Source organism: Heliangelus exortis, chromosome 14 (assembly GCF_036169615.1).
Source record: "Heliangelus exortis chromosome 14, bHelExo1.hap1, whole genome shotgun sequence".
Taxonomy (NCBI): domain Eukaryota; kingdom Metazoa; phylum Chordata; class Aves; order Apodiformes; family Trochilidae; genus Heliangelus; species Heliangelus exortis.
Genome location: NC_092435.1, coordinates 4,175,833 through 4,187,860, shown reverse-complemented (window position 1 = coordinate 4,187,860; position 12,028 = coordinate 4,175,833). Strand labels below are relative to the sequence as shown.

Here is a 12,028-nt window from a genome sequence, read left to right as displayed (position 1 = left end):
TGCTTTTCTGTCCTTTTTAAATGTTTCCTTTGTTATTCTGGACTGCAATAAAATGGGTAACAACCCATTTTTTCCCTTACTGTTTAGTTTCTCCTTTTCCTCTTACTACTCTCTATGTTTTCAAACACTCACCAAATCTTTACCAGTTTTGGAAGGGCTGGACAGTGATTTTTTGAACTCAACAGGAGGATGAGCTCAGCTGCCAGTCCCTGTTCACCAGTGGGAGGGAACCATGACTGCAGATGGGGGAGTCACGGGACAAAAACCCTTGAGGGATCACAGCCTGGTCAGTCAGAAACAGTCAGATTTTATGGCATTTTCTTCCTTACTCTCTCAGGCTGTGGAGGGCAGTATCTCTTCCATCCAGTCCCAAATGTCTGTCTGGGTTGCAAAGTCTCCTTTAGCAGCAGCTTTCATTTTAAGGCTTCATGCAATGGGGAATCTGCTGTGTCCCTAGCATGGGTGGCCTGATGGTTATTTCTCCTTCCAATTAAAACTCTGCATTTTGCTGTTAGCCTGAATTTCTCTTGCTTGCAGCCACAGAAAAAATTGCTACCTTTGTTTGCTAAGATAAAGGACCACAGCGATCAGAAATGTTCCCAACATGTAGGTATTTATAGATGTGTCTAAGTTCCCTCTTAACTTCCCTTAGATTAACTAAACAGATTGGCTTCTTTACACAGTGTAAGGCAAGTTGTTCCAGCCCTGAAATACTTCCTGTCATTCTTCTCTGGATTTTCTTTTTTTTTTTAATTCAGCCTCCTTCTTCCCTAGTCTGTGTTGGTACAGGTCAGAAGCCAAACCCCAGTGCCAAGTGCTGGCACTTTGGGGATCACAGGTCTGTGAGGACTGCAGCTGCCAGCTTGGAGCAGGAGGTCACTGTCCCAAGAGGGAAGGAATGGTGGGGACTCAGTTGGGCAGGAAAGGGCTCCAGGAGGGCTGTGCTCTGGCAGGACTCTCATCTGCATCCTCTTTCTTCCCAGAGGATGGCTAGTTCAGTCTGGCTGCAGGCATAGCAGGAACCTGGAGGGACAAAAAACATCGGGATGGTAGTGGTCGGTGCTGGGCTCAACCAAATCTGTCCTCCTGCCTGAAATTTTGCTTTCTGTGGAAAGGCAGCAGCTTTCCTGGAAACTGGGAAACCACCAGGCGGTGGTACTAGAGAGCAGCAGGCTCAAATGCTGCTCCTCTTCAGCAGCCCTGTGCTGGGATAGGGGGGTCTTTGACAAAGCAGAGAGCCTGTTCCCTGAGATCTCATCTTCAACACGGAATGTAGGACTTGCCCCAGCAGAGCAGAAGCATTTCCAGCAGTCCCTCATGTCAGCAATCTGGACCATGCCACAGAATGGGCCATTCCTGATGTACTGCATCACAGGACCTGCTCTGCAGCCTCACTCCTGCATGAAGGCACCAAGGACACCTCAGCTTCTGTCCTGCATCACCTCCAGTTTTGGATCTCAACAGCCCTAGTGCCCAGGATGGTGTCAGGGCTAGGATAACACCTACACACCCAACTCCTGCCCATCTCACAGTGACTTCTTGCTCCTCAGTCTTCAATGTGCTTTTTGTCACGGGCATTCCCAAAGTGGGTGTCAGGAAAACTCTTGAGATGGCAAATAGCACTTGGAAGAACAAGGGAAGATTTTTTAATAGATGATACTTAATGCTAGGGCAAGAAGGCACCAGCAGCAGGGCAGAGCAGCTGCCCCCCTATAATGCTACCAGCCAAGGAACAGGAGTTCTAGCAGACACCTACTATTGAAAAAAGGCAAGATGGTGAACTGGTGTGTCCTGCCTGAAGTAAGAGCAATTATCAGATCCATCAGTGTAAGTTTTCTGTTGTCCTGGCTTTGTCATCTCCCCTGCCTGCAGCTCTCCCTGTCTGATAGCAGAGCAAAAACCACCATAACCTGCTTTAGCCAGGAAGACACATGGGAAATAAATTGCCTCTCCACACAGATACTTCCAGGAACAGGAAATTTTCTGTCTGCTGGCAAGGATATGTGTGTACACCAAGTAGCCCTGCAGTGTCCAAATAGCTGCTGCAAAGGAAGTGGGACCAGTAAATAATGCAGCACCATATGCTTCCTGACAGCAATGCAGAGGGCTGAAACCGTCCCTCCATGGCAAAAGTGAATGTTCAACCCTTAATGAGGCAAGAGCAAAGGGACTCAGCCAGCAGAAATCCCTGCTGAGGCGCTCAGAGGAACCATCCTGCCTGAATTCTGGGGTTTGTTTGGGTTTATTTGCCATTTCAGTCTTTCCCTGAGCCCCGTGGTTGCCTTACCAGGGCTGCTCAGGGCTTGTGTGCATCTGCAGTGAGAAGTCCCACAAGGATGCTCCTATGGCTGGTGCCACTCACCTGCACTCACAGGCTGGCCCAAAGGCTGCTTCTTTTAGTAAACACCATTCTCATCCTCTATGGGGGTAGTAGAGGGCAGACAGCTGTAAAGATAAATGAAAGAGGAACAATGACACTGATAAGCAGAAACACTGCACCTGCAAGGATGCATTGCTCATCCCCTGCCACCCACTCCTGCCTCCCAGTGTGGCTCTGCAGCCACTCCAGCTTCATCAGCAGTGTGTTGCTGCCCCTCCTGCTGTCACCTGCCCGTGCATCCTGCCCTTCCTCCAGCCTGCCAAGGGTTTCGTTGCTTTGCTGCCCAGCTCCAACCTCGAGGCTCTGTCCTTGCTCAGCCATGCAGCTGACACTCAGCAGCAGCAGGTCTTAATGTGATGGATAGAGCAAGCAAGACTGCTTCAGCAGCAAGATATTCCATGCATGCTCTGAAATCGTAGGTGAATAGGAAACCTTGCTGGCAGGGGATGCTGCTGCTCTTGCTGGATGCAGGTGTGTGAGATGCCACTGAGTATGCCAGGTGCAGGCTGTGCTATGAGCCCTGCTGGGGCTTATATCCTTCCCTCTCCTACATCCCAGGAAGGCCCAGCTCTGCAGGAACACCTAGCATGGTGTCAGGAGCCTTCCCTGCTGCACCTGCCACTGAAGATGCATCTATCTGCCCAGTGACCCACAGATGAAGCATGAAAAAGATCCATGGAGCTCCCTACGGGATTTGGCAGAGAAAGGCAGGCTGTGCCATCAGTGTGGAGACGGGCTGTCTGCTTCCCCTGTGTTTCTCTTGAGTGCTTTTTCCTCTTTCCTGATTCCATTTTGGCCAAACGACAAGGTCATTCCCATGCTCTGCACCTTTGCCTTGTGGGCAGCTGCAGCAGGTTGGGATGGGACTGGCATGTGGCAGATGCTGTGGCTACAGGAATGCCTGCTGCAAGCTCCCCACTTCCCCCTGCCCTGGCTGCAGCCCCACTGCTCCTCATTTTTTCTGCAAGTTGTGTGAGAGGTGAAGAACCAAGAAGCTGTTTGTTACTGCAAGGAGGGGTAGGGAAATTAAGCAGATCCCTGATGCAGGCCAGTGCCTGACAATGAATGCAGCCCCCTCCAAGAAGCCCCCCGTAAGGTTGCATAAGCCTGGCTGTGCCCACCATCCCATGTCCTCTCCGTGGTCTGGCTGGGCAGGCAGCTGAGGCTGTCACTGCATGCTGACCACTGCTTTGTCTCAGCTCAAGCCTGGCAGGATCAGCCCTGCAACCCCAAAAATCCTGGCAAGTGGCTAATACTCAAGCAATGGGAGCAGAGGAGCAACCAGGTCCTGGAGGGACACATGCACACTCACAGAGTCCATTCCCATGCACCTTTTAGAACATGTTTAATTTTGGGAGAAACAGAGAAGAAAAGCAGCAACCCACAGCCCAGAGGCCCTGACTGCTGACCTGGTGTCACTTGAGCTGCTTCTTCCTGGCAGTCGCTTCAAGGGTTCTGTGTTCAGATGCTCTCCAACAGCTTTGGGTTTCAACACTGCAGACACAGGCTCAGAGGCCAAAACACTGAAGGCAAGGGGATGTATGTCTGCAATAATGCACTCATACTGAACCATACACCAGCCCTGCACAGCACTGTCCAGCTGGGCAGTGCTGCCTGTTTCCCAAGGATGCTGCTGCTCAAAAGTGAGGTCAGCACAGGCTGTGTCAGTAAGAGCTGTCACTTCAGTGGACATTTTGGGGTTGAATGGCCTCAGCTTTACTAGAGGCTCTTGCTGTTCCTGCTGAGGAGATGAACAAGGAGATGCTTAGACCTCAGTTCTCCCAGTTCAATATACAGCTTCAGCAAAGGATGAAGTCAGTAAAGTCAACAGGCTATCAAACCAAAGGCTCATGCATGGCCACCTGTTCATACACTGTTTGTGGACTTTCTGTCTAAAACCAGCAACAAAAGGAAGATTGGAAGGTTCATGCTTCAGCTATGTTTGCCTCCATCTATTGCATGTATCTGTCCAACCTCAGCTCAGCACAGCTGCTGGGCTGACTCACACGTGAGGTTCACACTGATGGGTTTCATCCGTAGCTCTGGAGGCAAGAACTGATACCACTCACATCCATCTCGGTGGGGTGGGGACTAAACAGGGGTCAGTTCCATTAATACCTTGACCAGGAGCTTGATGAACGACCATACTGTCCTTGCTGGGTCTCTGCTTTGCTCATCAATTTTCCAAAACGACCTAGTGCAGCCTCACTGCAGGGTCCCCACAGCAGCACCCAGATCCCTCTTTTCTTGCTTTGCCTGCTCAGGTGACTGACCACATTTCTGCTGCCACCAAAGTGAAGCACTGGAGCTCATCTCCCATAGCACAAAGCAACCAGAGGCTCTTGAAGTGCAGAACCTCCATGCCCATAGCACAGGATCTTCCACCCTGACCTCAACCCATCCATGCTCCACTCTCCCTCGCCACAGCTCCAGCATCTTGGGAGGCTGTGGGCAAATCTCCTGAATGCATTTCTCCTCACCATTGTGGTCTCCTCACCATTTTTTTAAAAAAAAGAAACCAAGTTTGAAGGCAGAGCGTGGAAAGTCAGCTGCTTTCTATCTGGAGCACTGGATGGGGAAATATCACTGCTTCTTAATAGCACCAGGCTAAATGGGAATCAGGATTCTGGTGGCAGAGGCAGTGCCAGCGCTGTTAGAAATAGAGCAGCCATGATAACTGTTCATAAAGGTTTTTAATCTTTAGGATTTTGAGAATCAGTATCAAGCTATGCTGAGAGATCCATTATCCTTGGCTTGGTAGGAGCTTGGGGAATTGCAGGGAAAGGTGGACAATGGGTGAGTGCAGGTCTGTGAATCATTCCTCTTGTGAATCCAAGTGTGAGCCATTTGAAAGGTTCTTTCTGCTGTGTGCTGCTTCCCCTTGCTTTGCTGTGCATGCTCTGGGGGATTAGACCATATGTGGCTTCAGCAGTGCAAACATTTCAAGCTGACCTCGTGCCCTTTTGCAGGAAACAAGGGTTTGCTCTGGGGCAAAACCCACCAGAGCCTTGAAACCTGCAAGTACAAAGCACTTTGCAGGCTCTTTGCTGGCATTGCACTTAAAAAATATTCAAAGTACTGAGACTCAGGCAAAGGCCTCCTGCGGCCTGTGGCCTAGATAGCTGTTGGGGCTGGCACTGCTCAGGCACATCAGCTTCTGTGCCCAAAGCCCTGGCATGGAGAGCATCACGCCGAGCTGGCATTTCTTCCCCAGCCTCACAACCAACTCCCCACCTGTGCGTGTCCAGGAAATATGGCTATGCCCTGCCAGGCTGTTTCCCCCCTTTATGGGGTATTTTTAGACCAGATCACTTCACAGCCTGGGCTAAAGCAGACTGGGAAAGGAGCTGCAGCAGAACAAGCAAGGGGTTTGCTCTGCATTGCAGTGCGAGGGGGAAACCCAGGCTGGTCTTGGAGCTGGATTCATTGCTGAAGCCAGGGGGAAGCTCTGCCTGATGCTTTCCAAGTGCATTGCAGACCTTCTCCCTTGACACGCACCACGCAGCTGTTTCCCCTCCGTGAAACAGTAGATTTTGCTTAGCTAAATCTCACAGGGTGTTTTTCTTTCAGGGAGATTTTGTAAGCTTTGGGACTCTGCTGCTGTGGGATCACTGCCGTGTTACTGCTTGGGTTCAAGACAAAAGTGCGGTGATGGAACTGGTCTCCCAGCTGCCGGCTGTCACCACACCGTGGCTCAGTTGCAGAGCTCATGGCCTGGCATCCTTTGGGTTAAAACTTGACCTAGCTGTGTACTCTGTCCCCTGTGGATGCCCAGGTCCTGGGACCCGACCATCCCTTGTCCAAACCGATCCCTGAAGCCAGTGGGAGGGAAGAGGCACGTCATCCTCAGTGTCATCTGTCACCCCGGGCTTGTGTTGCTGGTGTGTCACTCCCGAGGAACACATGTATGGATGTTCCTGCGCCTGTGCCTCGGGAACACCTCCTCACCCCGCAGCTGGCAACCGGTTTGAAGGTCACCTCGGGGCTTCCGAAGCGGTCGCGTCTTCTCCCGGCGAGCTGGGGCAGCGGGACGGGTGGGAGGTGACACTTCGCCTTTAAGAGAGGCTCTTGAGCCGCCCGCCGCTCTGCGGAACGCGCGCTGATTGGCCGAGCGGCGGGCGGGGGGCGGGGTCAGACTCATTGATAACGGAGCCGCGCTGTGTCCACTCAATGGCGCAGCGGTGCCGGGCAGCGGCTCCTCGGTGCCCACCTCCCGCCCACCGTGGGGGCCCGGGGCTCCCAAGGGGCATCAGCATTCGCTTATCTCCAGCGATCGGGCAGGTTCCCACACCAGAAAGCCGGTTGTGAGGCAGCACAGCCCAAATCAGGTGCCCGTATCCTTGCCAACCACTGGCTGGGGGCAGTGGGAGCTGCTGAATGGGCTCTGCTCTGTCTCGAAGGGGCAGATTGGAGCAGGGCTGGACAGGCAAAAGAGAAAATCTGTGGGCCCGCAGAGCTCCTTTTCTTATCCGCCATGCAACGTGGAAAGAATCGAGGAAAGTGCATCCCTGGGGCTTGGATGTGGGGAAAGGTCCTTCTGTGCTACCCAGGGAAGCCCCAGAGCAGAGCAGTGCTGAGCCCTTGCAGCACTTTCAGACCATTTGTTGATTTACTCTGAGGATGGGACTGGGTCCTGCAGGGATGGCTCCCAGTGAAGAGTCTGCATGGGACTTTGTGGTCCCAAGTACACATTGCATTAGATGAGGTCAGGCAGGAGACTTCTGGCAGTCTTGCATCACACAAGTGAGGTGTGTTTGTCTGCTACTAAGTGAATGTGTAAGCACAGCTAGGGACAGCTTGGGCCTAGTGAAAGATGCAGAGAAACAGGGTGTCTGTTGGGGTCACAGGAGCCACAATCAGATGAATATCAAATTATAGGGTGGAAAAAAACCCACCAAACCCAAATATCTGAAGAGTCTTTGAAATACTTCGCTCTGACTCTGGCTTGGAGTGGTGAATTTGTGCCCTGATAACATTTTTCAGACCTTCCCTCCACTCCATCAGGCTGGAAATGTGCCTTATTCCAAAGGAAATGAAGCACACACAATGGCTGGGCACCCACAGACTACGAGTTAGAGCAGTGCTGTAATTGCCATGCCCATTCAGCAGCAAAGCTCCCACCTTCTGCCCAGGGAGGTGCCATGGGAGGGCAACCCACAGCCAGTCCATGCTTTTAGTGCTCCAGCAGGAGCTTCATTGTAAGGTTGTCAGGAAACCTGCTGCAGTTAATTGGTATTAAATAGAGACTTCAGGCTCCTTCAGGGAAGGAGCTTGGGTTCTGCTGCAGGGACCTGTGCAGTTCTCCACTGTTCCTCTTCCCACCAGTACAGCCATGGAAGATATGTAGTTGGCTGTAATTTCAATTGCAGGAAGTGGCCAATGTTGTTTATTGAAGACCCTTGTGCCACTGCTGCCACAAGTAAGGTTACTGGAACTGCTTAGTTCCACTGGGCAACATATCAGGGATCATTAATAAAATGAAAGTGGTTTTGCTCTAGAGAAGAATAATTTCTTTGTAAAATGCCCTGAGAGCTTAGTTGTTCTGAGACCACTAAAAACTATCAGTTTCTTGGTATTATTACCCACACTTGGTATTATTCTTGGTATTATTACCCCAGCTGCACACATTCCTGGTGAATTGCTGGCAGTGGCAGGGAGGAACAGTGTGAGGTGTTCATTATCCTGCCCCTCCCCACTCACCTGTGACTGCACAGATCCCCCAATGCTCACAGGAACTGCCCACCCTGTTTGCCCCCTCTGGCTGTGCAGCTGGCTCTGCAGAGCACCTGTTCAACTTTCATTTGGCAAGCCCCAAACATAGCAAATTACTATTAGAAAGATGGGAGTCTGAGGTCATGATAAAGAACCAACTGATGAACCAAGACAAGTTTAATTTGCTTCCTCCATTTGCTGCTTGTCTCCCTGTGGCCTGCTCCTCCTGGCACATTTACCTCCCAGTGCTCCTCACCCCCCAGTCTCAGCTGGGTGACTGTAGACACCACTGCTTCCCCTGTGCTCTGGAGGTTGGGTCACTTTTTGAAGGTGATTGTAATCAAGAAAGGTTCCTCCCACATGCAAAACTCTGCATGGGTTCCTCCCAGCATTACACAGATGACACCCATGTGTACCCAGGCTCAGAACTAATGTGTGGCTTTGGTTCCCCTGGCAGGACCCAAGGTCAGGTCAGCTTACACCCTGCTCAAAATTGCTTCTATAAAGAAAAAAAAAACACAGGTCATTGTCATAGGAGGATCCCTTCTAAAGGGAACAGAAGGCCCAATATGCAGACTGGACCCATTTCTTAGGGATGTCTGCTGGCTCCCTTGATCCTGGCTTAAAGACATGAAGAGAAAGCTCCCTACCCTGGTACAGCCCTCAGGTTATTATCCGTTATCCATTATTCATTTTTCAGGTAGGAAGTAGTGAAGTTGCTACAAGAAGTCTGAACGCAACCAGGAGAGACTTTAGGGCCTTGGGACAACTGATTAAGGGTTAAGGAGTGTAAGTAGTGTTCTCTATCCCTCCAGTTGCAGAGGATAATCAGGGAAAAAACAGGAAGACCCATCCGAGCTCCAAGCCTAGTGTGACTGGCATGATTTGGGGGTTTTATCACGGGCCAGTCTACACAACACCAGGCCTGCTGGTGACAGACAGTACAACAGTCTCAAAGGGTGAAAGGATCTTTGCATACTTAAAGAGCTTTACACTGGATTTAAAGATGAAAAGGGATAAAACCAGATAAGCCTTGGGGCAGCACAGTAACATTTGTGGGACAGTATGCTAGCAAGGTCCTTCAGTCTGCTGTCTCAGCAGAGGTAGGAGATGGAGATCCATGCCAAGCAAAGACACAACAAGGGTTATTGATGGGTTAGAAACCACAGAAGTTTCTGAGAGTGGTCAGGTATAAATTTGGGCTTCTTCATCCAGAAAGGTGGTGGGATCAATAGCCCATCTGAAGTGCATCTACACCAAAGCAGGGAACATTGGCTACAAACAGGAGGAGCTGGAAGCCATTGTGCAGCAGGAAGACTGTGATGTAGTTGATTACAGGAACATGGTGGGATGACTCACAACTGGATTGCTGCAATAGATTATTACAAACTCTTCAGAAGAAATAGGCAAGGAAGAAAAAGTGGTGGGGTGCCCCTGTATAATAGGGCATGTTTTGGTTGTCTAGAGTTTGATGATGGTGACAGTAGGGTGGAGTGTTTGTGGTTAAGAATCAGCAGTAAGCCCTGTAAGGCAGATGTCATGGTGGAAGTATGTCCAACCAGGAGATAGAGGCAGGCAAAATAGTCTGTAAGTAGCCAGAAGTCTCATGACCACTAGCCCTTGGTCTTGTGGGGCTTACCAGATGTCTGCTGGAAATGCAATACTAGAGAGAGAAAACAGTCTAGGAGATTCCTGGTGTGTGTGACATTCACCAACTTCCAGTCATCTGGGATGTCCCCAGTGATCCAGGATTGCTGGCAAATGATGGAGAGTGGCTTGAAGAGCTCTTCCCCAGCTTCCTCATCACCCTGGGGTGGATCCCAGCTGGTCCCATAGACTTGTGAGGATCCAAGTGGCTCAGCAGGTCACAAACTGTTCCCTCCAGGATTACAGGGGGGCCATTTCAGCTTCTTATTTCTCTCTACAAACCCCAGAAGCAGTTGTCCTCAGGACAACCTGTCCTAGTGTTGAAAACTGAGGTAAAGGTGGTGTTAAATACCTCAGCCCTTTCCTCATCTTTGGTAACTATGTCCCCCCCCATGGCAAACAAAGAATGGAGGTTTCCCTGCCCCTCCTTTTGCTATTGATGTATCTGTAGAAGGATCTGCAGGGCTGGTGTGAGCAGTTGGGCTTACAAACTCCACATATCTTTCCCTGGTGCTCTAATCCTATCCAAGTCAGCCTCTTTCAAACATGGGTCTTCTACCTAACCTCATCCCAAAGATGGCTTTGATGGAGGCTCAGTGTAGTGGGTGGCAAGTGGTGCTTTGCACAGTGCATGGTCCCTGCAGGTGAACCATGACATCCTAGGATGGGAACTCCGATGGGAGGGAGGAAGGATTGTAGCTGGGCTGGAACAGTTATTAGTTATGGTTGTATTACAGGTTCTGGGCACATCTCATTGATGAAGTGGCTCAGATCACAGAGGTGCCACAGGGTGAAAGTAACCAAGACAGATTTCAGGTCCATTTACTGTCATGCAGGAAACACTGGCCTATTTCTACAAGGCTTATTTCTCTGCTTTGGTGCAGCAATTCCTTATCTCACCTTCATTCCTGTACCAGTCCCTCCCTTCATTCCTGCCTCTGCCCTCACTGCTGCAAGATGCCCTCACTCCATGGACAACATTCCCCAGCCCACCAGTCCACCCTGGCATCTCCTCAGACTACAAGGCTTGTCAGCCCAGAATGCTCCAGCAGGGCTGGGCTTAGGGAGATGGCACTAAGAGCAGTAGATGTGATGATCTTAATTTCTTAAAGCCTGAAGTGCAAAGTTCTCTGCTAATGTCAACACATGCATGTTTTCCTTCCATGCACACAAACACATTTTTCATTGATTAAAATAACTCTGAACAATCGTGCTTTGCACCAGTCCCTCCTTGCCTTAGGGAGCTCCAAGGGTCTGCAGTGTCTTTTGGCACCAAGTTCTGACTCGCTGTCATACACCTCTTCCCACAGCCCTGCTGGGTCATATTGAGCCAGCTGCATGAGGCCAGTAGGATCTTGCATCCTGAATCGAGGTGTTGAATTATCATGTCTTGTGGCTCAACCTGTGGCTCCCTCCTCCTTCTGTCTCACTTTTTTACTTGTATTCTGCAGGAGTCCTACTGCATACCTTTCATTGCTCTTCTAGATGTTTATGTACCATTTCTTGAAATAATTCTTCACCCATTCTAGTGTTTATTACAACTCTTAAGCATTAGGAGGCTGGGTTCAGGTTCTAACTGGTTGAATGTGATTGGGTGACTGTTTTGAACTTCTTCCAGTTTGGCACTTCTGTGCAAGAGGTGAGAGACTGCATGATCTGGACTGCTGCAGCAATGGGCATTTCCTCTCTGCTTTTACTATCCCCTGAGGGGAGGACTTGGGAGGTTCAGCAAAGGCTCTTTGGGTATCCTACACCCCCAATGCACCCGTGGCTCTCAAGGCAAAGGCAATACGAGCAAACCCTGGCATGTTGGAGCATATGGTAACATCTCCAACAGAACAGGGGGAGAGTGGACCAGGGGCTGCAGCACTGATGATGCTGCCAGGCTCTTGATCATGGGTCAGGTCTGAAAAAATTATTCCATATTCCCGCGTGGACCACAGCTAATGCTAAGTTAACACAACGTCAAACACTAAACCAGCAGGGTTGCCCGCCGCCCTGCTGGGCCTAGAAGAATCGAGCTGCCTGGTGCTTCGGGGGATGGGGAGAGGCTGGGTGTAGCCGCAGGTGATGCATGAGGCTGTTGAGGGGAGGATTTCTGCTACTTCTGCAATCCGCCAGCGCAGGCTGCCGGGAACTTCTCCAGCGCCGCTGCTCACAGGCAGGATTCGCACCCGATCCCCGGGAACTGCCCCGTCTGCCGAAGGGATGGGCGCCGCGGCGCAGGGTGAGGGGCTCCTCAGCCCCGCCCTCACCGCCGGGGCGGGGCGCGGGGTCTCCGCCGGAGCA

The 12,028-nt window shown here is 50.9% G+C and overlaps 1 protein-coding gene across 4 annotated transcripts in view; it reads left to right on the top strand.

The window, feature by feature from the left end:
* DLG3 (discs large MAGUK scaffold protein 3) overlaps positions 1-12,028 on the top strand; it is a 75,626-nt gene that overhangs the window by 12,710 nt on the left and 50,888 nt on the right. The window lies entirely within an intron of this gene.